The sequence below is a fragment of the Equus caballus genome, chromosome 17 (assembly GCF_041296265.1).
Source record: "Equus caballus isolate H_3958 breed thoroughbred chromosome 17, TB-T2T, whole genome shotgun sequence".
NCBI lineage: Eukaryota > Metazoa > Chordata > Mammalia > Perissodactyla > Equidae > Equus > Equus caballus.
Window position 1 is genome coordinate 95,415,349 of NC_091700.1, and position 27,312 is coordinate 95,442,660.

Here is a 27,312-nt window from a genome sequence, read left to right on the forward strand (position 1 = left end):
AACTGTGATGGATTGAAAGTTAATAGCAAAGCCTGGATTAGAATTAATTCTCTCAAAATCCTCAGCCTATTGCTTTGTCTACCGAACAACGCTCTGCCTTTAACAGTAATTAGGAGAAAGAATTTGGTGTGTCAAATGCTTTATTGCAAAACCGAGGTTCAGTGGTGAATTCTAATTAAAATCATTTTGTTATTAAAAAAGCCAAACTTTAAAACATCTTTAAAAAGGGAAGCTACTATGGCAGGGAGATGGATCGATCAGTGTTGGTGTCACTGAAGTCTGCTTTAGAGTTCCTTATGTTCTGTTGTTTCTAATCATTTGGGGTTTGGAGGGGCCTCGTGTGGCTTTTGCTGGCTTCTTTAAATTAAAGAGCTGAGTTGCACACATCCCGCTTTGGTTCTGGTTGAGTAAACTTCTTCAGCGTCTTGGGGTGTCACCTCACTTCCTGGACGAACAGTTGGCTGCTGAGAGCAGGTTTATTTAAAGCAAGAAACTCCTCTAAATAAGTCTTTGGTCACGCTGTCGAGGGGGTTGTTAATGCGCCGTGAGCAGCGACTCTACACGCATGGGGACGTGTATAAAAGACTCTGGGTTTCTGACGATGTAGGTCCTAACGAAGCCCTTTTTGTACATCTAAGACTTTATGTTCATTTTATTATACACAGTCTTAATTCGAGTCTGAAAAGGGGAGCTCGAGGGCAGACATAAAATTAACTTCTCTTTGAATGTCCTAACCTTTTGGTTTTAATTTATTCACTTGTCAATCCCATGAATGCCTCATGAACTCCAGCCATTGATTTCCGTGGCCAATGCTATTTTTCCTGTTTATTATAATATATTGTCCCATTGTTGCCGCCGTTTGCACTCGGTTAAATTTCCCACACAGCGGACAGGAAATGGCTCATGGCATCAGACTTCCTGGGATTGATTTTCACAGAGGCGGGCGGGCCGCCCTGGCCAGGCCCTTTGTGTGGAGCCCGCTGCGCCCGAGCCGCCCGCGTGGACGCTTCCTTCCAGGCCGGCCCAGCCCCTCCCGCAGTCCCCGGGCCCCTGGGAAAAGCTCCCCTTATCAGTGCCCGATATTATGTCATTTCTTTTTACACACGATGTTTATTGTCTTTAGAGCCCGCTCTGTGGGAATGTCCTTTTCAAGGGCGACAATGGGGAACCACAGAACAAACCTGGTGAAATCACTCAGCCCCGGAGCGTCAGCCTTCCAAGTTGCTTCATAATTAGAAAACAAAACGCTCAGCTACAATACCAACGGTGTTTTTACCTTCTCTGGCTACTGAATTATTTATTCAAAAAAGCTTTATCACCAGTGCGTTATCCGGCCACCCTAGAGGTAGGTTATAAAAAATACTGAGAACCCATTTGGGATAGACCAGAGGACCTAAAGGGCTCTCTCTTTTCTTTTTCTTTTAAGTCAACGTTTCTGTTTCTATGTTGAGTTTCACTAAACACTCTTCAGCACATATCCCAATGAGCTGGGATTTAAGAGACACCTGCCCTGTCTATACTCAGCTCTCAGATTGGGATACTTTTAAACTCAACAAGTTATCTTTTACCACTCAAGAGATTGTTTTGTATTTTAGAAAAGCAGGTCACGACAATCGTTGATTTGTTTACATGTGTACCATCGAACTCAAAAAAGTTTTTTCTTTTTGTAAATTTGCCTTTTTAGGAGTAGTTTATTGCAAAGTGTAACGTACAATGTGGTAGATAACTTGTTAAAAATCAGGTGCCGTGCTTTGAAAACGATTATTAATTTACACTCTGAAATCATGTTCCCCTAAGGAGCTCATTATCAATTAGAAAACCTCCCGCAGTAAAGAGTTGGCAGATGAAGCCAGTTCCACAGCCACAGCCACAATTCCAGGGAGGCGACTCTATGTAAGAGACACTTCGGGGTTTTTTTTTCTTCCCTGACTGTGGAAGATTTCAGAGGTCATAGCGAGGAAGATATGGATTTTATGGGGACTTTACCAAGAGAGAACTCAGTCAGAGTTGTCAAACAGATGAATCTTTGGGGAGAAAACTCAATTTCTGTTTCTGAGTTGTAATTATACAGCATGAATCATTTCCCCCTATAAAAATCGATGGACAATTTATAGCTCTAATGAGTGAATTAATGATTTTGATCAGTTGGAAACTAAATCTTGTTCATTTGCGTCAACAAAAGGTAGTACTCATAGGGTTTAACTGAGTTCCATTAAATCGTATCCCAAGTTTAGACTTAGCTGAGTTGGCCAAATCACAAATGGATTCTCAGGCAGGATAAGTTACAGACATACACGTTTCTGTTTTACTGATTTGAAAACTGAAAGTCACGGGCATCGTGTATGCAATTAAACTCTACTTAGTCTCTGGAACAAGCCAGCTAGATGGGAGGCAAACTCTTCTTTTTACCATCCTAAACGTTTGTTCAATTATACTGTTCTCCCTTTTCTTTTTTGCAGGGGAAGGGATCCTTTTATAGTGAATATAAGGAATCAGAATGAGATAACCAGATAATTTAATTTGACGTGAATAGATATTGTGAGAAGCCCCAGGTAGGTTCTGCTTGAGGGTGACATCTTGGTAAATGGAATACATGCTGGGAGACTGTCTTCACCCTAGTGAACCAATTGATGCTGTCGTTTACAGATTTGATGAGGTGAATGGTAGAGGCAAGTGAGCCATGTAGAAGGCAAGCTACTATTTTAACTATGGATTTCAGTATTCACTCTCTAATGGGTATTCCTGGTGTCGTATTTCTCAATTGCTTTCCTCTTAAACCGCAGTTTAATCTTTTATAAGTCTTGGCCAATATCAACAGGTTATGAGTATTGGATTCAAAGATTTTTGTTCACAAATTTCCATACATAGTGATTGAAAGACCCCAAATATAAGGGTGCAAAAATATTGCATCAACTACCCTTAAGAAAGCGCTCATTGTCTTCCTGAGGGGTGTATAAGATAGTGGTCTCAGGTGACTCTCCTGGCCTTCTGACTTTAGAGTCAGACACCCGTCCAGGGAAGAGTGGGCGATTTAAATTTGTGAGGAAGGGAGGCACTGGCGAGCTGGGGCAAGGGGTACCAGCGGAGTTAACCGAATGTTCATTTGGGAAGGTAATCTAGGAATACTCTACAATTTCTGGCTTGACTGATTGGCTTCTTGATAGTACTAATATCTCAGATTGAGAAAATATTAAGAGGCACCAATTTGATTGGAATTTGAATAGCTCGCAAGCTCCCTTGAGGATGTGTTGAGTTTGGGGTCACGAGCCTATGGCACATCCAGATATCTATTACGTTCGGAAGGTGATGGCTCTGAGCCCAGGAGGAGAGAAAGGGACTCGTCTGTAGACATCATCAAAACTTTGAGAATACCAAGATCATGGAGGGAGATAAGAGAAAAGAGACAAGTGGACCAAGGAAAAAAAACTTAGGGCATACCAATTTTAAGAGTATGGAGAGGAGGACCTGAAAACCAGATGGAAAGAAATGTAGAAGAAGGATCATGAGAGAATAGTGTCATAAAAACTGTGTCAGTGAATCTTTGTACAATCTTTGCTTAGGGAGAAATTTGTCATGGAACAATGTGTCTTTAATTGTAAACTTCAGCAGGAGTTGATAAACTCTGGCTAGTGGAGCATGGGATTATGAGGCTTGATTCATTATATTCTCTAGATAATTTATATCAATTGTACAGTAAAAAAGAGCTAAAAACATAGGAATGTTCTTCACTCTGTATCTATCAGTCTGGCTTTGAGAATTTTTTGCATGCTTATTTCTTCATACTATTTTTGTCAAAGTATAGAGAGACTCCCCTTCTCAGTGCCCCCAAGGACACAAAAAAAATTGCGACACCATCACATTATTGCGAATCATCTCAAAAATGAAAGAGGGAGGCAGGTTACCTCACCAAGGGAGAGTGGTTACGAGGGTATGTCCACGGAGACTGACTGTGGATGAATTTCTTTTCTCAGGTAGCATTTTCTTGCTGAATATGAAATAGTTCAAGGGAAGGGACATCAACGGCAAACAGCAGAGAAAACTGTAAGTGTTTAAAGTATTTCCAGGAAATAAATGGAATTGATTAAAAAACAAGCAAACAAAAACTCTTCTGATTGAGGTCTCTCTTTGGAGCTTCAGAATCCATCCGTCACTGCCTTAATTAAAAAAAAAAAACTAATTCACCATTTGTACTTTGGAAAGGAGAAGGGACTTCCCCTTGATATTAGGCTAAGGAAAGTTCTAAAATACTGAGTGATTATAGAGATCTACGCTGAAAAGTGTCTAGGAACTCTGATGATAAAGACATCTTTGTTACCCTTTGCCAGAGTCATGTCTGTGGAGTCCTGGAGGCAGAGAGCAGATGGTAGTTGGTAGAAAAATGCATGGGAGGTGAGGAGGGGAATGAAGGGAAGGAATATGTCACTTTTATCACTTTCAAGCAGCTTGGCTGGGAAGAGAAAGAACGCTAAAAGGGTGGGAGCTAGAAAGTGATATAGAGTCGGAGTGGTTTTTGTTTATTTATTTTATTTTGGGGAATAAATGGGGATGCTTAGAAATTGACACGAGAGAGACAGAGAGTGAGAGAGAGAGAGACAATAGGAGAGTGTAAAAATATGTGAGCAGGGGAATGGGAGCAAAGATGACCTTTTCTCTTTGCAGTCCTCACTAAATGATCTTAATAAGCACAGTCACCAACCCTCCGTGACTGTCCTATCTCTGGCCCAGATTGCTCATCCGAGTTCCAAATGGCACAACTACCAGGGTGTCCCCTTCTGAAGTTTTGGCTCCTTGGTCCTCACTAACTTTGCAAAGGAAGATAACTGGGCTTGATGAATTTCAGGGGATTTTCTTGGACCTGTGTTCCCTTGACTTTTTTTCATTGCCAATTGTCCTCTAATTTCTCACCCTCCTTTGATCCAATATGCATATGTTGCCAGAACAATTTTTCTACAACATATTGAATTCTCTTGGTTTAAAATTCTTCAGTGGTTCTCCATCAACTACGTTTGGATAAACTCCAAACACCTTAGCTTGGAAGATGAGACAAGACTTAGCCTACAAGTCCCTTCCTGAAGCTAGTAGTCGTCTTTCTCCATATATGTCTAATTTCTGCTCATGCCAACTTGTAGCTCATTGAGCACATTGTGTGGGCCCCAGGGAGTGCCACCGTGAGTCACCTTTCTCGTTCACCACTTCCAAGTTTTACAAACTTGGGCAAGTTACTCTCATTTCTCCAAGTTTTCTTGTCTATAAAGTAGGGCAAATAGTACTTACCTTGTTGGGTTGTTGGGAGGATTAAACAAGGCAATATTTAAAGCCCTTAGAACAGGGTCTTGTTCAGAATAAGTGTTCAAGTTATAGCTCTTATCATTAGTACATTTCTTCACTCTTTTCTTTTTCATAGCTGTTTTCTACCTGCCTACAACGTCCTCCCACATTCCTTCCAAGGTAAAATTTCTGTCTTTTCAAGGTTTAGTCTAAATGCTAGCTCTTCTGTGAAGCTTTCCCAAGTGTCTCCAAGCAGTTAGCCTGGTCCGCGCTTGTTTTCTATGTTCTACGTTTTTACCTTGTTTTCTGCTTGTTTTTCTGTGAGCATTTACAGAGCTCCATGACAGCCCTTTGAACAATAGCGTTATCCATTTACATGTCTGTCTCCTCCAGTGTATTACAGAACCTTCACAAGGGCAAAACTCAGGTTGTATTCATCATTGTACTTCCAGCCATTAAAAAATGTTATCTTCTCATTAAACTTAATCAAATACCAGGAGTATCCTTCTGTGGTTAATGTAGCTGTGTTCCAGATAGTGTTCTATAGACAAATCACCATATTTTCTTGGGCCTCTATAACAATGCTGAAAGCAGAATTTTAGACCCTTTGGTGAAACCAAAAGAAAGTAAAGAGTGTAGTGAATCCTAAAGACCAATAGCATAGTTGTTAAGAGAAAAAAAATTGGAATCAGAGAGGTCCTAATTTGAGTCTTCACTTAACTTCTGTAAAGTAAAAGTTTCTCATCTGAAAACGGCACTGTGTCTGGTAAAGGTAGGACACTTAGGTGTTAAGGTTGTAATTAGGAGTTTCTGGCTCTGTGACTAACCAAGAGAGCTTGAGGTAGTCAGCCCCTAGTAGTCACTTATTTTTCAGTTATTTCACTAGCTTGTCACCTTTTAAATGACTTGATCCTACTCTGCCATTTTCATTCATCTTCACTATCCGTGTTTAGAAGAGATCTCGTGAGCGTGGGTGACAATGCACAGCCAGCATGCGGAGCCCTGGGGAGTGTGTTAGACACAACTGGGATGTTTGCAGCTCTAAGGGCATTGCTCACACTAGACTCTGTGAGGTGACACATACTAAGCATACTAGTGCTTCAAACTAATACACAGAAATCTGATTGTGCTCACTTGGGAGTAACAGGATGCTAGAAGTAGACCCAATTAAAACCTTAAGTAAATTAAAACTTTAAATAAATTTAAGTAAAACTTGCAATACTTGATAACTTGTTTAAGGTTAGGGTGTGATGCCAAACAGTCATCTCAGGCTGTGAGAAGATCCCCTTGCGAGAGGGACGTGAGCTTCTCCCAATTCTGCTACATTTCCCTGCAGTTTTATCAGGACCCAGAATCTTTCTGTCTCCTTTCCCACCAGGAGACATGGCCACCCTCTCCTGTGGTCATCAGGCCCAACTGTCACCGTCCCCAGGGTAGCTTTCCAGCATCTTTCCTTCTGTGTCCAACTCTGGTCCCATGAAAATTGTGCAACATTTTAAACCACTGGGTCTCTACAGGTTTTCTTAGGTTCTTGTCACTAGTGGTGCTGTTAGTGATCTTTATTACGATTATTACCATCATTATTACTTTATCCTAGAAATGTGTTTTGAAAAAAGACAGATAGCTCTAGTGGGAAACCCAAAACTTGAGCTTGCTAACCTAACTGTTTTTGTGACTAACTGGTTTATCTGTCACACTGTTACCAGCAATGTATTAGTAATATTTCCTCTCTTAACTAGAATATTTCCTCTCTCAAATATAATTCTTTTAATTACAAGTAGTAGGTTAAAACTTGGATTCTGTCACAAACAATAAACCATCTTTAAAAATGTGTCAGTCTTGCATGACTCTAGGACTCGGTTCTACCTAAAGGTCCAGGAAAACAATCTCAGTATCACTGAGTTCTTCCAGCACGAGAATGAGAACACTCTCATTAGCATTGACGTCATCAGACAGAGGCTGCCCCACACAGTGTGTCACCTGACCCCATGTGATACCTGTGGAAAACCCTGCTCATAATAATCTTCTTCATCTGTGTCGGTAAATCTGTGAAGAGAAAACAAGGTTTATTTCCTTTCTCTTTCTCTTCCTTTTACCTTAATTAAATGCAATTTGTCTGTGTTCAAAAGCCTTCCTCTGCTTTGCCTTCTGGTTGTTGTATGTGAAGGCAAGACAAATTTCCTTTTTTTTTTTTTTTTTTTTTTGAGGAAGATTAGCCCTGAGCTAACATCTGCCACCAATCCTTCTCTTATTGCTGAGGAAGACTGGCCCTGAGCTAACATCCATGCCCATCTTTCTCTACTTTATATGTGGGACGCGTGCCACAGCATGGCTTGACGAGTGGTCCACAGGCCCACGCCCGGGATCCAAACCTGCGAACTCCGGGCAGCCGAAGCGGAATGTGGGAACTTAACCGCTGCACCACTGGGCCAGCCCCAAGACAAATTTCCTTTTTGAGAAGCTATGTAAATCTACTATTACTCTCCAGTTACCATCAACTAGTTCCTTCGTTCACAACATATGTCCCATAAATTTGAGTTAGAAATGGGACTAATCATATATGTAATTGCTTATTTATTTCTGTTAAGAAATTAAAATATAGGAGTTTCTATAAATGTATATTTCACCTAGTAAGATTATATATTCATCCATCTCTCCCTCCCTCTATCTCTATTTGTAATTCTTCTTTGCCCAGGTCATAGTCAAGGTAATAAGAAAAAAATAAGAAAAAAGTAAGTCTGACCGCCTCAGGCTTTGAAACCCACGCAGAGAACACTTTGGCCCTTTTACTTTCTCAGGATTTCCTCTCATATTTTTCTCACGAATGGTTTTGCTGTGAAGATAATACTTTACTCTGCCACCTACGGTCTCAATGTAACTTGCTATAGCTCTCAGATACTTCAGACCCAGAAAGGAATCTCGCCATTGCATCCTTACCTCCCCTCCCCCCATCTTTCCTTCTCTCTCTTCCTCCTGTATCACTGGCAAGAGGGGAAATGTTTTCTCAAACATTTTTTATATTAAAGCGTATATTATCTGATTACCACATGGTTAACATGGCTTTTCCAATGTCTGTTGCAATCCCCTTTTTCTTACAATCCCCAGATTTCCTGAAGAATTTAGGAAAAGATCCCATAGGATCAAATAAAAAGATTTAGAATACAACCAGCATATGTTCTTGGAACACACAGAGTCCACATCCAAGGAGAAGGTCTAGCCATCTCAAATATCTTCTAGGTCATTGTGTGTGGGGGCAGTCCGTAGTACACAAGTCCGCCCTTCTCTTGTCTCCTGTAGCTTTATCACAGCTTTGTCTGACTCTGAATTCACAAATCTAGGATTCCAAACTTCCATAGTTCTCGGATACGTCACCTTCAAAGTGTCTTCCCTTTTCTCATAAGAAGCCAATTAGATCAACATGCACATCAGTCTCCAGCAACTTTTTCATCGGTAATTCACACCAGGAGCCCTTGACACCCCAACCCCTTTGCCTCCAACTTACTATGTCTGTATATCATGAGGTAACTCATATGGTTACCTCTTTCCAGATTCTGTTCAGGGTAAAATTGTATTTCTTTGAAATAATAGATTTGGGGGCCAGCCCTGTGGCCTAGTGGTTAAGTTCATGTGCTCTGCTTCCGAGGCCCAGGGTTTGCTGGTGCGGATCCCAGGTGCAGACCTACACACCACTCATCAAGCCATGCAGTAGCAGCATCTTACATAGAAGAACTAGAATGACTTACAACTAGCATGTACAACTGTGTACTGGAGATTGGGGAGAAAAAAAGAGGAAGATTGGCAACAGTTGTTAGCTCAGGGCCAATCTTCCTGACCAAAAAGCATACTTAAAAAAAAAAAGAAAGAAATAGTAGATTGAAGAAGTTTCCCTTTAAGCTTATTTAAAATTATTTTTGGGTTGTTTTAGAATATGATGAAGAATTTTTGCAGAAAATATACATGAATAGTGGATTTTACCTTCTACTTTAGGGGTTTCAGAGATCCTGAAGTCATCCATGGGTCTGGGTACCTTCTGCTTTAGAGATGTTACTTATGTAAATGCTTTGTCTCCTGTTAATGGCAAAAGGAAAAATCTTTCTTGTGTCTCTTTTCTGGATTTATTCAGAATTCTTCCACAATGAACTTTACTTTTGTGTCCAAGGAAACTAGTTCAGTTCTTATGTTCTGTTCCATCTGTGATAAGGAGAAGAATGTTTATCTGAAATGAGCAAATGGTAAATAGTTTCTTTCTTTGTTCTTTTTATGGGAACACTGGTAGGGTAAAATAATGGAAATAACTGTAGTCAGAAAAAAAAACAAGAAAAGATCGCATAATGACATAATTTTAATAAGGTAGGTAGAAAGTTCCAAATCATGTACAATAAGTGGAATGCTGCGTCTTATAAAGGAGCAGTTCAATGACATTATGAAAAGTGAAATGACACATTAGGGGGTAACAGATCGAGAAGATGCGTGGCATGCAGTGAAGTGTTTTCTTTCGTAGCGCTTCAATGGTGATGGCTACACCAAATTTCTGACGTATGTTCATGTAACTACTTGTTCAAAACTGGCCATTGTATGAGGAAAGGAATGGTGAAGGGACATCACCGTTAGAAAACTGAGAGGAAGAAACTGTAAGATGCATGCGCTGTGTGGCTACAACTATAATTAGAACTACAAAAACATCAAGGAAGAAAAATGGAATAGAAAAGGTCAATGAGGTAGTAGTGACTAATTTCTGGCAAAATAAGTTCAGTAAATTTTACATTTATGATGGGGCTAATTTGTCTCATGAGACAGTGCTTTGTTCGGTTTTAATTCAAAAGGATACTACCCGGCTGTAGTCTGGAAGCTTCATTTCCCCCCAAAAGGGTTAGGCTTCTGACTCAGAAAAAAAAAATCTCTTATGCACAGTTCCTAAAAGCGTCTCCTATTTGCCATGAGGCTGAAGAGTGAGAGTTGGAGTATCATGCTGACCCTGTTTCGTGCTGCACACCCAGGAAGGGTTGGGGAGGGAAGTTTCATCAAGATGCTATTCTTCAATCCATCACAAGGTCATTTATTTTCCATCACACACAGTGAGACACAGCCCTGCACTTAACTATTTAACCAGCCGAGGCTAGAGCAATTAGGCTCATCTTTTTTTGATGTCCTAGAAGAGATGGCTGGATGAATCTCAGCTGCCCTGTGGTGACGGAAATGTAGTTCCAGCTGACTGCAGATGTTTTTACAGTTGTCCCTCCTTAGTTTGAAACTGTCCAAACAAATAACGATTGGCCTTGGAGCTTTTTTCTTTTTTTAATTTATCCTTAGACTGGAAATCATATTAGTTGGTTCTGTTTAATGCACTCTACTGATTAATCCATTTCCCTAACTCAATTTAAGTACTTTAAAACAACATTGCAGATGCAATACCTATTTCTAAAGATTTTTTCTTTTTTTAAAAATTACTTTCCAAGTCTTTAAATTTGCTTTTAAATCTCTTCACTATCTGATTAGTTTCCTTGAAGAATATTCTCCTCTTTACAATCATTTTCTTTTCTTCCTGGAAATGATTGAGAGAGTGAAGAGTCCTTGAGATATTGTGAGGATATTCACAACACAAAATGAGAAAATGGGGGCCGAGCTATGAATTTAGAAAAGAATTTGTGATACGTGGATATATGCCAAAAAGAGGCCATCAGAGGAAGTCAGGTAATTGCAGCAAGTTACATTTTCCCTTTTGCTATTGCTTTAAGAGAACTTTCCTTCTCATGAAGGGAAATTGCTACCAATTGCTACTTATTAGCTGAGTAGTGATTTCTTTCTTAAGGTCAAATAACGAACCAACTATTCACTCAGAAACATGAGTAAGGTTGGTGGGGGGGGGGCGGACAGAGAGAGAGAGAGAAAGAGGGAAGAGAATATATTGCATTGATCTGATGATTAGCAGCAAAGATGTATTGAAGTTTCCAAAAATTATTTCTTCTTCATTTTATGTCACTTTTTGCTGGTAGGACTAGAGACTACTTTTGATTCAATGGAGAGAAGCTCTTCTTCCTGCAGTTGAACAATTCAGAGATAAATGAAGATAAAGATGATGTAACTCTTAATCCTAGACCATCCATGAGAGAAGCTACAGAATAAATGCAAAGAGAACCATGACTAGCCTTGGCTGCATAAACCAAGTGATGGAGACATCCATGGGATTCTTCCAAACATGGCCCTTTACCTGTATGTTGCTCACCTTCACAACACTGGGGCAAATCTTTCAGCGGGCCTACTGTCAAACATGGTCATTCATTTCTTTAATTTCCTAACCTGAGGATCATTTGATATTGGTTCCACAATTATCATGGGATCAAATGTCATGAGGTTTGAGGATTTTATTTAATTTTTGTGAATTTAGAAAAAAGTGTTCTGAATCTCAATTTACATATTTTTCCACTTAAAGGAGTCAAGCTAAAATATGAGAAGACATCAAAGATAGGAAAGCCAAAACAGTTTATAGTCCCTTAATTCTTTTTTTAATTAAAATTTCAGGATTTTGATGGCAATTTCTTGGCACTTTTCCCCAATAGATAGATATATTCATTCACATTCACATTCTTAGGACTACTTTCCAGAAAAATGAAAGACGAGAGACTAAGAACAATTCAGCTATCACCTCACCTTTAACATATTAAGAGGTCTCTATTTTTTTAATCTTTCAGAAACTTTTCCTCATAGTCAAGGAATCCTGAAAATGATTATATTGAATAAGAAAGATCATTTTTCCCTAAAGCCTCAAGTAGACATTGGCAGAATGCCCTTTCTCATCAGTTAGGAAGGACGTTATTCAAGTAGTTGAGTCCATCTCATTCTTCATCTGTCTACGAGTATCTTCATTCTCACAGGCTCTCTTTTCTTAGGCCATTGTGAAAACCTCTTTATACAGTTTTAATTTCACTTTCCTCTTTCCTGCTAATTGGCTATCACCTCTCCTTGAATCAAGGAAAGGTGAAGTCTGCTCCTGAATTTAAAGAAAGCAAGTTAAGGACACTGGACTATTGATTTTCGAAGGTTGAATATTGTTGTAATCACGTGATAAGCACATTGTGACTGAGGCTACAGGACTTCTTATCTTAAATAACTTCCTGTTTCCAGGAGACTCTCATGCTACTTTAAGACATCCCATCCTAATAAAGTGTCAATCTGGGTATAGAAACCTTTCCACATAAATGAGTACTTGCCCAGTTTTTGAAAACTTTCCAAAATTTTTTCCTTGGCTCTGTGAAAATGTGGGCATTTGGTTCATCTCTCAGTCATCTGCTTGGTTGCACGAAGTCCTGAGTATAGAACCAACCAAACGAAGGCCTCCTCTGTAGGAACTTGCGTCTTTAGGGGTCAGTCAGCCTGAGGTGAAGACAGGAGGATGGTTTAAGGTGAATTTTCACTGGGAGAACCCTCATTGCCTTGAAGGGCGAGGGAGGAAAGCCTTAGATACCACAGACTTCTGACAGGAGGTATTACTTGAAGTGGAAAGTAAGTGAGAGGGGATGAAGTAGAAAATTGAGCATAAAAATAAAGGAATGTGTGATCAAATTTTTATATTCTGAGAATCTTTAAATATAGCTTATAGTGTTTTAAAGCCACATAGGCCATGCCAGGATGTGACAGGGCACTGGAGCAAGGCCTGGCTGGATGTCAGAGCTGAATCATTCCCGTGGCAATTTTCATGACCTGTTAAGATAGCAAAAATATTATTTTGCATAGAGATAACATAAGAAGTTTGTGAGTTCTGGGAAGCCACAGGAGAAGCACTTCTCTATATGCTGATTTCTACGGCATCTGCAGAGAATCAGGTAGGGGAAAGTCCATTTTTGTCTCAATCTTCAAGCTAACTTAGCCCCTAAAATAATATTAGGCTTTGTTGGCACCTAACCTATTTTAGTAAATCAGCCATGCTTCATGTGTGTCCCCAGCACGTCTGGGCCTGGCCCGCACTCAGCAACAGGATACAACTTCTACGCCTGGACACATTTCACCGCCTTCTCTAGCCTTTGTTTTTATCTTTTCTTCTTGTGATGGCTAATTTTATGTGTCAACTTGGCTGGCCACTGTGCCCAGCTGTATGGTCAAATGTTATTCTGGATGTTTCTGTGAGGGTGTTTTTGGATAAGATTCACATTTAACTCAGCGGACTTTGAGTAAAACAGATTACCCTCCATAATGTGGGGTGGGTCTCATTCAATCAGTTGAAGGCCTGAATGGAATAAAAGACTGACCTCCCCCAGGCCAGAGGGAAATTCCCTAGCCTGGTGGCCTTTGGACTTGGACTGCAATATCAGGTCTTCCCTGGGTCTCTAGCCTGCTGGCCCACTCTGCAGATTTTGGACATGCCAGCCTCCATAAATGTGTGAGTCAACTCCTTAAAATAAATGTCTCTCTATGTGTATAGAACTATAGATAACCCAAGCACAGAACTATACATATCCTATTAATTCTCTTACTCTGGAAAAAACTGACTAATATACTCCTCTTTCCCCTTCCTTCTTTTCCCCAACTCATGTTGCACGGATAAAGTCCTTTTCACTGACCACAGGTCATAGTGAAATGAGAATCTGTCAAGCCAAATAGTATCTGGCTCCATAAGGAAGAATTAAAACCTAGAATCAAACACAAAAATGGGATGTGTCCCTGGCTGACGCTGAAATCAATTAAATCTTGTCAAGACATTTATAAGACACTTACATGCCAATTATTATCAATTCATTTCCAAAAGATATTTAAATAGAATAGAATATGTGCTTTGTTTTAGTTTGTCTTGCTTTAATACAAGGTAGTTCCCTGAAAAGTACGTCGCTGAGGGGATAATAGAATCTTTTAAAAATCCAGGTCAACTTTCAGAGCTGTATGGCCCGGGGAAAGGGTGGCAGAGCCTCGCCGGGCTTCTGGGATGTTGAAGATGGTGTCGCCACCAGACGGCTCCCTTGTCTTACAGCATCCTATCCAGAGTGACCCTGGTAACACTTCCTACTTCCTTAATTAAAAATTCCTAGGGGCTGGCCTGGTGGCGCTGGGTTAAGTGCACACGTTCCATTTTGGCGGCCCGGGGTTTGCCAGTTCGGATCCCGGGTGTGGACATGGCACTGCTTGGCAAAAAGCCATGCTGTGGTAGGTGTCCCACATGTAAAGTAGAGGAGGATGGGCATGGATGTTGGCTTGGGGCTGGTCTTCCTCAGCAGAAAGAGAAGGATTGGCGGTGGTTAGCTCAGGGCTGAGCTTCCTCAAAAAAAAAAAAAAAAAAATCCTCATGGACTCCCTTTTGGACTCCCTTTTGTCAGGTGGATTAACTCCAGGGTGCTTAGCAGAGCCTACAGAGCTTTTCCCCATCTGAATAAGAGGCCGGCTTCTGGCTACCTCTTCCTCCCCAATCCCACCTTCTTTCAGCCACGGGGTCACCGAACTCCTCCGAGAGGTCGTGTTAGTCCACACCTCTGTGTGTTCATTACTCTTCTACCTGCCTGGGTGCCCCTTCCCCCTGGAGTCTCTCACCTCCCTGAACAGTCTCAGTGTAGACGTTTCATCTGACTGTAGACTTTCTCTGAAGGCTGTATTAGATTTTTCTCTAATTCCATATTCCTTATTTTTATCAAAATGTTTTTGACAAGGGTGCATTTATTGAGGTACGTGTCCATCTCTCCACCACTAGCTTCTGAACCCTTTCAAGACAGCAGCCGTTCCTTACATGTGGTTGCACACAGCAATGCCTGACAGTAAGAGCTGTATTGCAGGGAAAAAGGAGCCCAGGCCCAGCTCTGACAGGCCTAGCTTGATAGTAGTGTTGACAAGGGGTCCCTTTAGTATCTTCAAATATCTCCCGCTCACATGAGGATAACAGAAGTCTTTTTAGCAGAAATGCCAAAAAAATCCCCCAAACTGATAAATAACATGTTCCTTATTGTGTAAAAAAATTTGAAAAGTTTTACACTCATTACCTATTCAGAAAGAATTAAAAGCAGCCTTAGAAGAGAGATTAAGAAATTAGAACTAGGGGCTGGCCTGGTGGTGCAGTGGTTAAGTTCGCATGTTCCACTTTGGTGGCCCAGGGTTCTCTGGTTTGGATCCCGGGTGCAGACCTACTCCCTGCTCATCAAGCCATGCTGTGGCAGGCGTCCTACATAAAATAGAGGAAGATGGACACGGATGACTGTTCAGGGCCAGTCCTCCTCAGCAAAAAAAGAGGAGGATTGGCAGCAGATGTTAGTTCAGGGCTAATCTTCCTCAAAAAAAAAAAAAATTAGATCTAGAAGTATCACTAAGAATGGCGAGATGTGGAGGTCTGATCTTATATCCTATTTCAAGAAGAAGGAGAGCGGGAGGAAGCAGGAGAGTGGGAGGCCCCATAAAGGCACCAACCCGTCATGACCAACAGCAAGAAGGGGAAGAGAATTTCTTGGAGGCAGAAAGGCTGGAGTCTTACAGATGAGGTTTGGAATAACAAGCTCCAAGGCCACTTCAGGGTCTGAATTCCAGGGCACTTCTCCTTCAGTGTCCAGATATGTTCTCAGCTTCTGCCTATTTGGAGGTTCAATTAGTATTAACTTTAAAGTGTTACTCTGAACAAAGAGTCAGGTTGTGTTTTGAAATTTTTTTCATGGTTGCTAATACGAAGGGTACTTGTAGAGCAAAACTTAAGATTGGTTCTGATGGAATGCTGTCTGCTGGATTGGAACCACAGTAGACAGGCCCTGCATCCTGGGGTGCGAGCAGCCTTTGGTTTGGGGTCCTCGCCCTCTAATCTGGGAGGGGACGCTCTGTGAGCTCTGGAGTCTAGCAGCTGGGAAGTGCGAACCTACCCAGGCTTCTCACCCAGACTTACCCGGGAAACTGGCTGTAGACCCATGTGCTCAGCGCTCTCTTTCTTGGAATATGAAGCGGCTGGCACAGCAGTTCTCACCTCCGGAACTTAGAGGAATGCTATTTTCTTACAAATGGAGCTGGACTCTACAGTCTTTGGAAAATTATTGTTGGTCCCAGGGAGGGGTGCGTGTCTGTGTGTGTGCGCTCACGCGGTGCACATGCACCTCTGTCCAGGAGCTAGTCAGGGAGATCAGGAGTCTGAACAACAGCAGGAAGGGGTGAGGAGGCGCCTCCTTACCTCCGGCCACAGAGGAGATGGACAGAGAGCTGAAGGCCCATGTGGCCTTGTTCTGTACCGTGTAGCTCACACTTGGGACGTCTCTCTTGAGCACCAGAACTGGATGAACAGTCACTCACATGTTCACTTGGGTGTGTAATCTTGAACGTAAACTCCTAATTATCTTCAAACTTACTCCGTTTCTATTCTTCCTTCTCTTTGTATTCAGCAAAACCTGAATCTACCCTCAAAATAAGGCTGAAGCATCGCTAACTTCAAGGGCTAATTTACTATCATCTCTTCCATGCATTATTTCAAAGACTTTCTAATAGGTCTCCCTGTTTCTCTCGTGGCCCCAACAGTGTGTTCGTAACACAGCAGCCTAAGCTGTAACGCTCCGGTCACATCCTCCAGCATCTTCCCGTTTCATTCTGAGTAAAAGGCAAAGTCTTAACTATGGTCTTAACGATCCTGTAGGTCTACACCCACCCTTTAACAATGTCTTGATCAAGATTCTCCCTCTCATTCACTCTATTTGCAGATACTTTGGCCTCGTTGCTGCTCCTTCAACCCTCTAGGAAGCTGTACCTCAGGGCCTTTGCACATGCCGTGCTTTCTGCCTGGAACACTCATCTCCTAATAAGCTGCATGTAAACTCCCTTACATTTCAGAGGTCTTTGCTCAATTATATGTTCTAAGTCAGTCCTTCCCTGACAAACTCCATTTAAAACTGTAAACTTTCCCGAATACCTATTCTCTTTTCCTGCTTTAGTTTAGTGATTTACTTGATATTTTACTCATGTATTTTTAATACACTATATTCCAAAAAATATAAACTCCTAAGGGCACAAATTTTATCTTCTAAAATTTATTGCTATATCCTCGTGTCTATATTTTTGCCTGGCACTAATACTTATTGAAACAATAATTCTTAGCCAAAATAATATTTCCATATTTCTCTCTTTAAGAGTCATCCATTAAGGTAAGGGAAGCTTTAAGCTAGAGTGATAGAGAAATAAAGAACTTCCCTACGCTTTAGCATGTGTGATATGAAAGAGATTTATAAGGACGTTTTGGACGTTCCTGACAAAGAACAGAATGTCACGAGGCAACTGACGTTCTGCAGTTTGAAAGGTTCTGACCTAGACCAGGCCCGAGAGTTTCTCTTGGGGAATATGGAAGCTTGTGGGGCCAAACCTGGCTGGGCTGTGTAGACAGATGGTTCCCTACCCAGCGTCTGCAGACTCGGGGGTAGGCCTACTTTGTTGATGGTGTCACTGCAGCAAACACAGTTCCATCTACGGTCAGAACCTGTCTCGCGCTGGTTGTTTAGTGCCTGTGTTGCTTTCAGGATAACTGCATATTAGGCAAACTATACGTATGTCTCAGTTACAAACAGAGAAAGAGAGAAAGAAAAGAAAAGGGAAGTAAAAACACCATGGCCAGTTCACAGAATCAGAGCTCAAAATGGGCTTCTCGGGCTCCCCAGCTGGGCTTCTAGAATATTACAAAGAGTTGGGGCCACTTCGTCCATTCGCTCTTTTTCCTGGATTGGCCTACTAGCTTCGGTCACCGCCAGGGGTCAGTACACAGATCGCTAATCTATTCATTGCTAGACGTTATAGAAGCGGCGTTTTGTCCTAAGTCTGCCCTGTGGTAACGGGTGCAAGGTCACATGTTACTTCACACTGACACCGGCCTCCTTGGGAGGATGTCTGCTCTTCACAGTGACTGTTGTAATTCCAGCACTGTCCTCTACATTCCCACGACTTGTCTCGACTCTTCAGATAAGTTCCTAAGGTTTAGAAACACTTAGGGAAGTTTGGGCTCACTCTTAAAGGGCAATGAACCCCAGAAAAGAGATCAACCAAGACCCCAAGCAAGGGAAACAAACCACAGAAATGTCACTTCATACTGTGTATACGGCATCTTGAAGTAAGGGGTATAGTTTGATTCACTTTTAATAAAAATGTGGCAAGGACCCTTGTGCTCTTACGAAATAGCCAAGATTAAAAAGAAATTATATATTCAGTAACGTGGGATAGGAAGGGAACTGGACAAAGAAGAAATCAAAGGTTAGAAAGGTGTAGAAATCAAGTGAAAGAACCTCAAGGGCAATCCCCCCACCCCCCACTATTGCCGACCTCCTCTGTGTTTGTGAACTGGCTTCCCCAGCTTCACATGGGAAGTGGCATGTCTATGACCCACTAGCAACCTAAATTCCTGGTCATCATGGTGACATTGGAAAATGATGCTCTGCTTTCAAATAAGTCACAAGAAATCCAGCACGTCCAAAACAGGACCCATCATCTTCTCCATGTACCAGGGCTATATTTCCCATGTCTTAAGGTCACCACCTTCGAAATATAAAATCTCAGGGTGATGCTTTCCACTTCACTCTGCGTTAATTTAGTTGTCAAATCTTGTTGCATTTGCTGTTAAAATAGAGTTTTTTTCATCTTCAACTTTGCATTCCCTCTTCTAGGACTTTGTAACTTAGCGAGGGCTGTTGAGAATGATCTCTTTGCTTCCAGTCTTAATTTCTTTCCATCCTGGATTCTGCTATCAGTTATCTTCCTAGGCCAAAAGTTTTCCATTTTTCACGTGCTGTGACTTTCACATAAGCAACACACTAGCATGGACATAGCCAGCCGCGCCTTCCTCTCCATAATTGTATGCAGAGATGAAGCAAATATTGCTGTGTTTATTTGGTGTGATAGTCATTAAAATATTTTAAAAGCATGCAAGGAATGAAATCAGCCACTTGAAGATATTTAAAAATGTCATTTGGCTAGAAAAATAAATTGGCAATTTTGATTTTAAACTTTTTTATTTTTATATGAAATATTTTAAACACACTGAAACGCAATGAAAATAATATAACAGATATCCTTGTTTTGACCACCCAGATTTAACAGATGTTAACATTTTTCTACACTGGCTTCAGAGTTCTCTCCTTTGTTTTAAAGAAAAACTAAGTTAGAGATACAGCTAAAACTGGGCTCCTATCCATAGCCCATCCCTTCCTCCCCAGAGACTGAAGCCTTGTGTATCATTACTGTGAATATGGTTGTACTCCTATGTGTGTTTATATTAGTAAGCAATTTATATTATTGTTCCGTTTAAGTTTTTACTTAAATTGTATCACACTATATTTCCCCTTTTGCCCTCTACTTTTTGTCATCAACATACGTTGATAGTTCATTTAATCAATCCTCTCATGGGATTCCAGTATCTGAGTAAATCCATTTATTTAGATATTTCTCTACTGAGGGATAGAAATTTTATTCCAGTTCTCTCATTATTTCATTTTTACAGATACTGCTGCAACAAAAGCCCTTGTGAATATCCTTGTGCACGTATGGCAGACTTTCTAGTCCAGAGTAGAGAAAGTTTGCTGTGTCAAGGTGGAACCCCTAAATTTAGGGACGACACATCTTCAGCTTTCCTGGGTCTTACTGAATTGCTCTCCAGACAGCTGTGTCACGCCCCCCAAGAGCATTTCATCAGAGTTCCTTCCCTTCTCATTGTCACACATGGACTGATTAATAGTTTTTCCAGTCTGATGAATAGAAATGGAATTTCATCATTGGTTTAATTTGCATTTCCCTAATTCCTAATGATGCTGCAGGAATGTATTTGTATGTTTATTGGCTATTCTCATTTTCTTTTCTGTGAGTGGCAGAACGTCCACAATTTTTGCCCACTCTTTTGTTGAGTTGGTTATCCTTTTTTTTTTTTCACTAACTTATGACATATTCCATATTTTAATCTCTTATAGGTATATGGGTTATATAAGTTACAAATATTTTCTTCCAGAAAGATCTAATAGTATTATTCCTTCTTAGTTGACATTTAATGCCTTTTACTACCTGTCCCTTATCTACCTTTCTAGTTTCATTTTTTTACTGCACTTCTCTATTTTCTTCTCCTTTCCCCTCAGCTCACCACTGATGCAGACACTAGGGGGAAATACACAGGTGAAAATAGTGGCGGCAAATTGTCTGAAATTTAGTTCAAAACGAGGCTCACCAAAACCAGCTAGTCACCAGGGAAGGGGTGGAGCCGAGGAGGTGACCAAACTGAGGGGAGGTTTTGGATGAGGGGATGAGAGACGATGCTGTTCACCAACGCGGGCATGACTGGCACCTTCATCCATGTGAGGCAAGGTTGAAAGTCCACCAGTTATTAAGTGGGACTGGGGTACAAGTGGTAGCTCACCGTGAAACGGTTCTAGAGGAAGAGTTGAGTCCTGGTACAAACATCTCAAATAGATCTCAGGGAGGAGTCTACGGCTGGGGCAGGACCTGACTTTATTTTTGAATTTATTGATATGCTTATCTCTTCTCTTTGTAAAATTAGTGAATTATTCAGTGGTAAACTTTGATAAAATAAGAGATCATATTCATTTTTCTCTTGTATCTGGAGCCAAGAAGACTGAAACATTCTGTATACAATAGGAGTTCATTAAATACATTGAGTGTGAATACTTCTATTTGGGTCAGAGGTCGTTTCACACATCGAACGCTTTTCACCACAAGACAGAAATTTTCCTAGAGAGAGAAGCTTCAAATGAAAAAGAAAAAAGTTAAATTTGAAAACCGACTAATTATAGGATCCAGAGGCCAAAGTGAGATTATTTTTGACAGGAAATTGTACGTTTTTTGACTAAGTTCAAAGAAAAGAGACTATAACAACTTCAGAGATGTTTCTAGGTTAGTTGTATGGTGTCTCTATTGCACATGAATTTATTCTTGAAATTCTCTTCTCACATGTGAACAGCGATAAGTTGGAATAGAATATAGGCCAATACTAGAAATTTATTATAGTGGGAAAACAATGCTGCCTAAAAATTATAAGGATAACTTTTTAAAATTAAAATAAATCTTTGTCTAGGAGGAGTAACTCCAGATCCCTGCGATGCGTTTCATTTTGGAGGCTCTTTTCAAATGGACAGTTTCTTGATGTAAAATACTCATGATTGAATTTCATTTCTTTGCTGACAGTTGAGGGGAAATCGAACGGGTGAAATACCATAGATTCGGTTGGATCTTAAATAAAGCAATGTGATCAATATAATTCCACTTGTTGGAATGTTCTGTTTCTGTTGTTATATTATCATATATCACATGGTTCAATATCAGACATAGAATGATTTGATCCTTGTGTTTAACTCTTCTTCCTGAATTTGAATCCAGGGGCCACTAAATACAAAAGCCCACTTCCTACAGCTTCTACGTCTTCTTTATTGGGTTTATGACAATGATTCTGCAGGTGGGCAGAACGGGCAGCCAAGTGGGAGATAGTAAAGATATGGAGGTATGCCTTACTGGGAGGGTAGGCTTGTGTATTAGTTTTCTGGGGTTGCCATAGTAAACTACCACACACTGGTGGATTAAAACAATAGGAGTTTATTTTCCTACAGTTCTGGAGGCTAGAAGTCTAAATCAAGGTGTTGACAGGGTTAGTTCCTTCTGAGGGATCTGAATAGAATCCTTCCTTGTCTCTTCCCAGCTTCTGGTGGTGGCCACCAATCCTTGGGCTTCCTTGGCCTGCAGCCACATCACTCTAATCTCTGCTGTGTCCTCACATGGTGTTCTCCCTGTATCTCTGTGTCTTCACATGGATGCTTCTCTCTGTGTCTCTCTCCCCTTCTTATAAAGGCACCAGTCATATTGGAGTAGGGACCCACGCTACTGCAGTAGGACCTTATCTGAACCTACCTAATTAATCTGCGATGACCCTGTTTCCAAATCAGGTCACATTCTGAGGTACTGGGGGATAGGACTTCAACATGGCTTTTTAGGGGGATGTAGTTTGCCTCATAACAGCTTCTGATGTAGAATTCCTTTCTAGAAACAATTCTGTCAATTTTTAGAACAACCCTTTCATAAATAATTTTTTGATTTGGGAAATTACTGGAAAAGAAGGGGGATCGACTTGCAGGTTACAGGGAACAAAACCAGAGAACCTCAGAGCTGAAAGATTCCTCAGAAAACCTTCAGTTTGGTGATTTCCTTTTCTTTTATTTAAAATGATAAAAATAACACATGTTCATGGTAAAAAAAAAATGTATTCAATTGTATCGAAGAATGGAATTCCTTCCTCATACACTATTCCTTGTCTTTAGAGGAAGTCAATGTTAATTTGTATATTTGTTCCTCCTGAAATGTTCTGTGTTTATTCAAGAATATATATGTATAAATGGAGCTATGCTAAATATACTTTTGAGCCACTTGCCTTTTTTATTTTATAATACAATTTTTAGCCCAAAGGTATAGCATACTAGTTTTCAAAATGAACTCTGTACAGCGCTGGGCTACACACAGGTGTTTCTGGGGCTATGAAAATTCAACACTTATTTTTGCCAAACAATTAAAATGTATACTGCTTGAGGGTCTCTTTTATCACTTTTATCTATTTTTTATTTTGGGGGGGGGGTTCCTTAATAAGCTTTCATTTAAAAATAAGAGTTTTATTGTGAGAAGGGGGTAGAGAAAGATGGACTAGATTAGAAGGATTTGTCTCTTTTCGTCTCCTCATATAATAGCTGAGGAGGTAGAGGCCCAGAACGGGGAGTTAAAGGACTAACAAAAAGCAGTGCACCAGCCCTGCTCTGCCACACAGCACAGAGCTCGCCCGGATTGGTGGACATCTGATGTCACATTGGTGGTACCTTCTCTTTTACCCTTGTTTCTCAAAGCCTGGATCACGTGGCTCTAGGCTCTTTGCTTCAGCATTCTGGAGTGAACTAGGATTGGGATTTTGGTGGAGGGGTGTGTGGATTGAAGTGCGGGTGCAAGAAAACTAGGGGTTCTGGTGAGAAGGTAGTTCAGGAGATCACACAGAGACTAAACCAGGTGGAGAAGGACGCAAAGTTGGGAGGGCCAACATATGAGAAAATGGAGGCTTGGGAGAAGGTAGAGTGGGTGCAAGGAAGTAAAACTGACAGCCCAGGGGGCTGTTGGTCAGGGACTGAAACACTTGCAAATATGGTGGGAGGAAGCAGTTCTTGGTGACGAAACACTGCAACCTCTAGTTGTGGGTGATGATGAATGAATCGGAAAGTAGGTGAAGCGAGGGGAGGAGTCCAGAGGCATGTTAGGGAAAAATCTTTACCTCATTGCTTGGTTCCTCGAAGCTTAGGCTTCGGAACAAGCTTCTGAAGAGAGCTAGGAGGGATGTAGGTTCTGGATACCGCCAGGAAGAAGAAGATGCAGGGAAGTACATTCCAGAGGAGGCGATGAAAACTCTGGGGAGGGAGGACGTCTCTGAGAGATATCAGCGAAGAGAAAGCACAGAGAAGTGCAGAGTGACAGTTCAAGCGATTGTCCTCTGGACAGAGCTAATGAACAGCGACGTCTACATTTTGAGTCGCAGGAAAAGATGGTAGGGACATGGGACCATGAGTACTTAGTTGGCCTTCAGGTTTCTGTATAGAGCTTAATCACTCACAGCCACCTCCATCTGGTACAGCCAGACCTGGAAAATAAGGAGGCTGCACGCATCAGCATTCCTGAGTGCTGGCTCTGTGCCAGGTACTGGGAAAACCAAGACAGAGACGCTGCTCTAGGCTGTGAAGCAGCTGAGTCTGTTGTGGGGTCATGAGGTAAACAAGTGAAAAACGCTAGAGAACTGTGTAAGCACAATGTCTTAGGAGTGTGTAGAAGGGCCCTGACCAGCAAGGCTTCATAGGCTGGTGAGCCTTGATGGATGGGTACTGTGCAGTTGGAGGAAGGATGGTAGTGGCGGAAGGGGGGAAGGCATTCTAGGAAGTTGGAGGGTCCAGTGGATTTCAGGAGTCTGGGTGGACTGGAGGGAGAGGCCTGAATGTTATGGTTGTACAGCAGCAGGGTCCTTGAATGCTGGGCTGCAGGCTTTGGATCAATCTTCTGGCCTTGAGCCTCTGAGGAGGGTCTGAGTGGGCCCCTCTGAAGCAGTCTGGCAGGAATCAAGTACTAATGAGGTCCTGGCTCCTCTCTTAGAAGAGTGTTCTGTTCTTTGGATGATCAGGCCTACATGATTGCTCCCTGGGTGGTCACTGAGAAACTCATCAAGACTTCTCCTAACTAGAGGAGAAGGGACCCACCTCTACAGAATCTATAAAACAGTGTTACAAACAGGGTCCTAGTGACAAATGCCCAGCCATTCACGTGGTTCATTTAGGTCAGTAGGTGTATTTTTCAATTAACGACACCAATATAATTTTCATGTTAACTCACTATTGTTAATGTGTCCTCTTGTCATTCCCTGAGAAGTCAAAGGACAGAGTGTCATGAAAATGATAGATGGAAAAGATGAGATGAACTTTTGCCCAGCAGGCTATTAACCTTTGGTTTTTTTTTGTTTTGTTTTGTTTTTTATAGTTCTTTTCATTATCTTTAGCATGTGGAAAACCTTTCATTATGTTTTATTGTAAAGTGTAGAAGATGTGGGCTTTAATGAAAAGTGCCTTCTTTGATAGATAAAAGAGGATGCCAATCAGGCCCAAACCTAGAGGAATAAGGTGTGAAGGCTCACTCTAGTTCCTCTGTCAGACTGTTTTAGCTGGGTTCTCTGATGAGCGATAGCAATAGATAAGGGGAAATAAATAGACAATCTGTGTGGACTTAAGGCTTTTGATCATGGATAGCACCTAGCAACTGATTCTGCACTGACCTTAGAAGTAAACAATGCCAGCACCAGGATTGCTTGAGAGTTTAATAAATAATCTATTAAAATGAAGAGCTTGAAAAGCATTATTAGCATGACCATTGACACTGAAATAGATATGCTCGCTTTGAGTGTTCTGGAAGAGAAGAAGACACTTTAAAATGACCCTGAAGAATTAGAAAGATTAGATCACAAAACAGAAAGATATTTAAAGAGATCATTTTATGGCCAGAGATTTATGATGTACCAATTGGTCTTATTTCTTACGTTTGAACCATATTCATAACCCTGAATCTTTCTGATATTTTTCCAGATTTTGCAATCTGTTTTCTGGAAATGGTCTTAAATAAACCAAACGAGTGTTAATATAATGAAATAATTTAATTTTTCCAATTTTTCGGTATGCTCTATATCAATTTTTCTCAAACTGTGTTGAGAAGCCAGATTCTTAAATTTCCAACACTTTGCAAAATCATATATTTGTAAAATACGAAAGAATTGAAGTATGAGGAAGATGGAAAAAAAGAAAAGATGTACAAAATATAAGCCTCAATTTTTTTATTACAGGATTCAACAGATATAAAATCACTCTGTCAGAATGGTCAAGATGTTTCTAAATGGTTATTGAATTTTTCTCCATTTCAGAACTTGTGTAGTTGAGAACAGGTAATGGTTTTGGACTGGCATTACAGCACTGAGCAGCCCGGCTTAGACGCATAAACTCTCTGAGCAAGGAGGCCTTCAGTCCACCCGGTGATGTCCGCTGGGTGTGTGCTAGGGAAGAGCACCCCAGTATCCCTGGGCAAGCTTTCAAGATGAGTAGGTCACATTTCCCATCTCTAAAGGGCTGATGGTCTGATGCTAAATTTCCGGTGAGTCGGGACCTAGGTCACTCAACCTGACATAATTTTGTTGTGAGCCTCTTTTGTTAAGTAACTACTTTTAAATGTAAAGTAATGAATTTGATCATTTTAAAATGCTTTTATCCCCCCCAAAATCTGTTTCTAAGATAATGATTTTTTTTGTTGAATAATTATCCATGTGTATTCCAGTTCAAAGACTAGATCATCTCTTTCTTTTTAACTTATACTTGGAAATTCTCTCACAGTCCTATTTTTTTTCCCCCTAAGGAAGATTTGCCCTAGGCTAACATCCGTGCTGATCTTCCTCTATTTTTTAGTATGTGGGTGGCCAGCACAGCATGGCCGTTAACAGAGTGGTGTAGGTCTGTGCCCAGAACCGAACCCAGGTTGCAGAAGCAGAGAGTACTCAACTTAACCACTAGGCCACTGGGGCTGGCCCACATTGCCCGTTCTTTGTAGATTTTTTTCTTGTTGTTCAATAAGAAAAATATCCTTGTGCCTTTCCCTATAGTGCTAAACCCCACTCTTTATTATTTCAGTGCTTTGAATTCTAATACTATTTCTAGAAGTGATAATTATATCTCTTAGATTATCATTGGTTCATTTAATAAGTGTATAGTTAATTTTCTATACGGTAAAGTGGAAAATGTTAAATAGTACTAGATCCCAAATGGACCTCTTACAAAATCCTAGTTTATTAAGCTGTAAAATTGAAATGCAATTATTCATTGATTACTATTTCACTGAAACACCGCAATTACGCTGTGTGCATGTAACTTTATTATGACCTCCAGTCCTAGTTCATATCTACTCAGACTATAAGAGAATGTTACAAGAGACAATAAACTTTATTAGTGAAGAAATATGATGCCATTTCTGCCCTCTAATTTACCAGGCTATCACTATCGGAGGAAGAAATTATGAAACTTGGACAGCCTTTTGCTTCACGACGGCCTGTGAATTATTATCTCGCACTATGTGCTCTCCTCCGTGCTTGCAAATTGATTTTTGGATGATTTGTTCCGGTTTTTCCAGGTAAGGAAAATAAGCTGACGCCTGTGGTTCCAGGGTCATCGTTCATCCCATTTTTAAGTCTAGACACTATGTTTGCCCTTTTCAAGTCCTGTAGTGCTTCACCAGTGTCCTCTGTGAGTCCTTAAAAAAATCATAGCTGGTCACCTGATGAATCTTTCAGCCCAGTCCTCTGGCACACTAAGCTGTTAGCCCCACGCATTTGAATAAATCTATTCTTTTAAAATGTTTTCCAAGTAGAAGGAAGCAAGAAGACAGCATAACTAACAGACTAAAGATAGAAAACAGTTTACTTACAGAAGCCTATTTGGTTCTGATAAGAGAACACCAGCCAAATTTTGATAGGAAAGGTCCATTAAATATGATTTCTATTTTTTCTTATACAAAAAACAGCATTGT

The 27,312-nt window shown here is 40.8% G+C and overlaps 1 long non-coding RNA gene across 4 annotated transcripts in view; it reads left to right on the forward strand.

Annotated features, from left to right (window-relative positions):
* The first annotated feature begins 1,096 nt into the window (after positions 1–1,096).
* The window catches only part of LOC102148162 (uncharacterized), a 72,568-nt gene continuing 46,352 nt past the window's right edge, over positions 1,097–27,312 (forward strand). For 2 of the 4 annotated variants that reach the window (XR_011428090.1, XR_011428089.1), the window contains exons 1-4: positions 1,109–1,345; positions 2,460–2,552; positions 3,972–4,041; positions 26,777–26,916. This is a non-coding gene — a long non-coding RNA (uncharacterized lncRNA). Of the gene's footprint in view, positions 1,346–2,459; positions 2,553–3,971; positions 4,042–25,663; positions 25,891–26,776; positions 26,917–27,312 lie in introns of all 4 variants that reach the window. The other 2 variants (XR_002801111.2, XR_288670.4) reach the window with 2 other exon arrangements.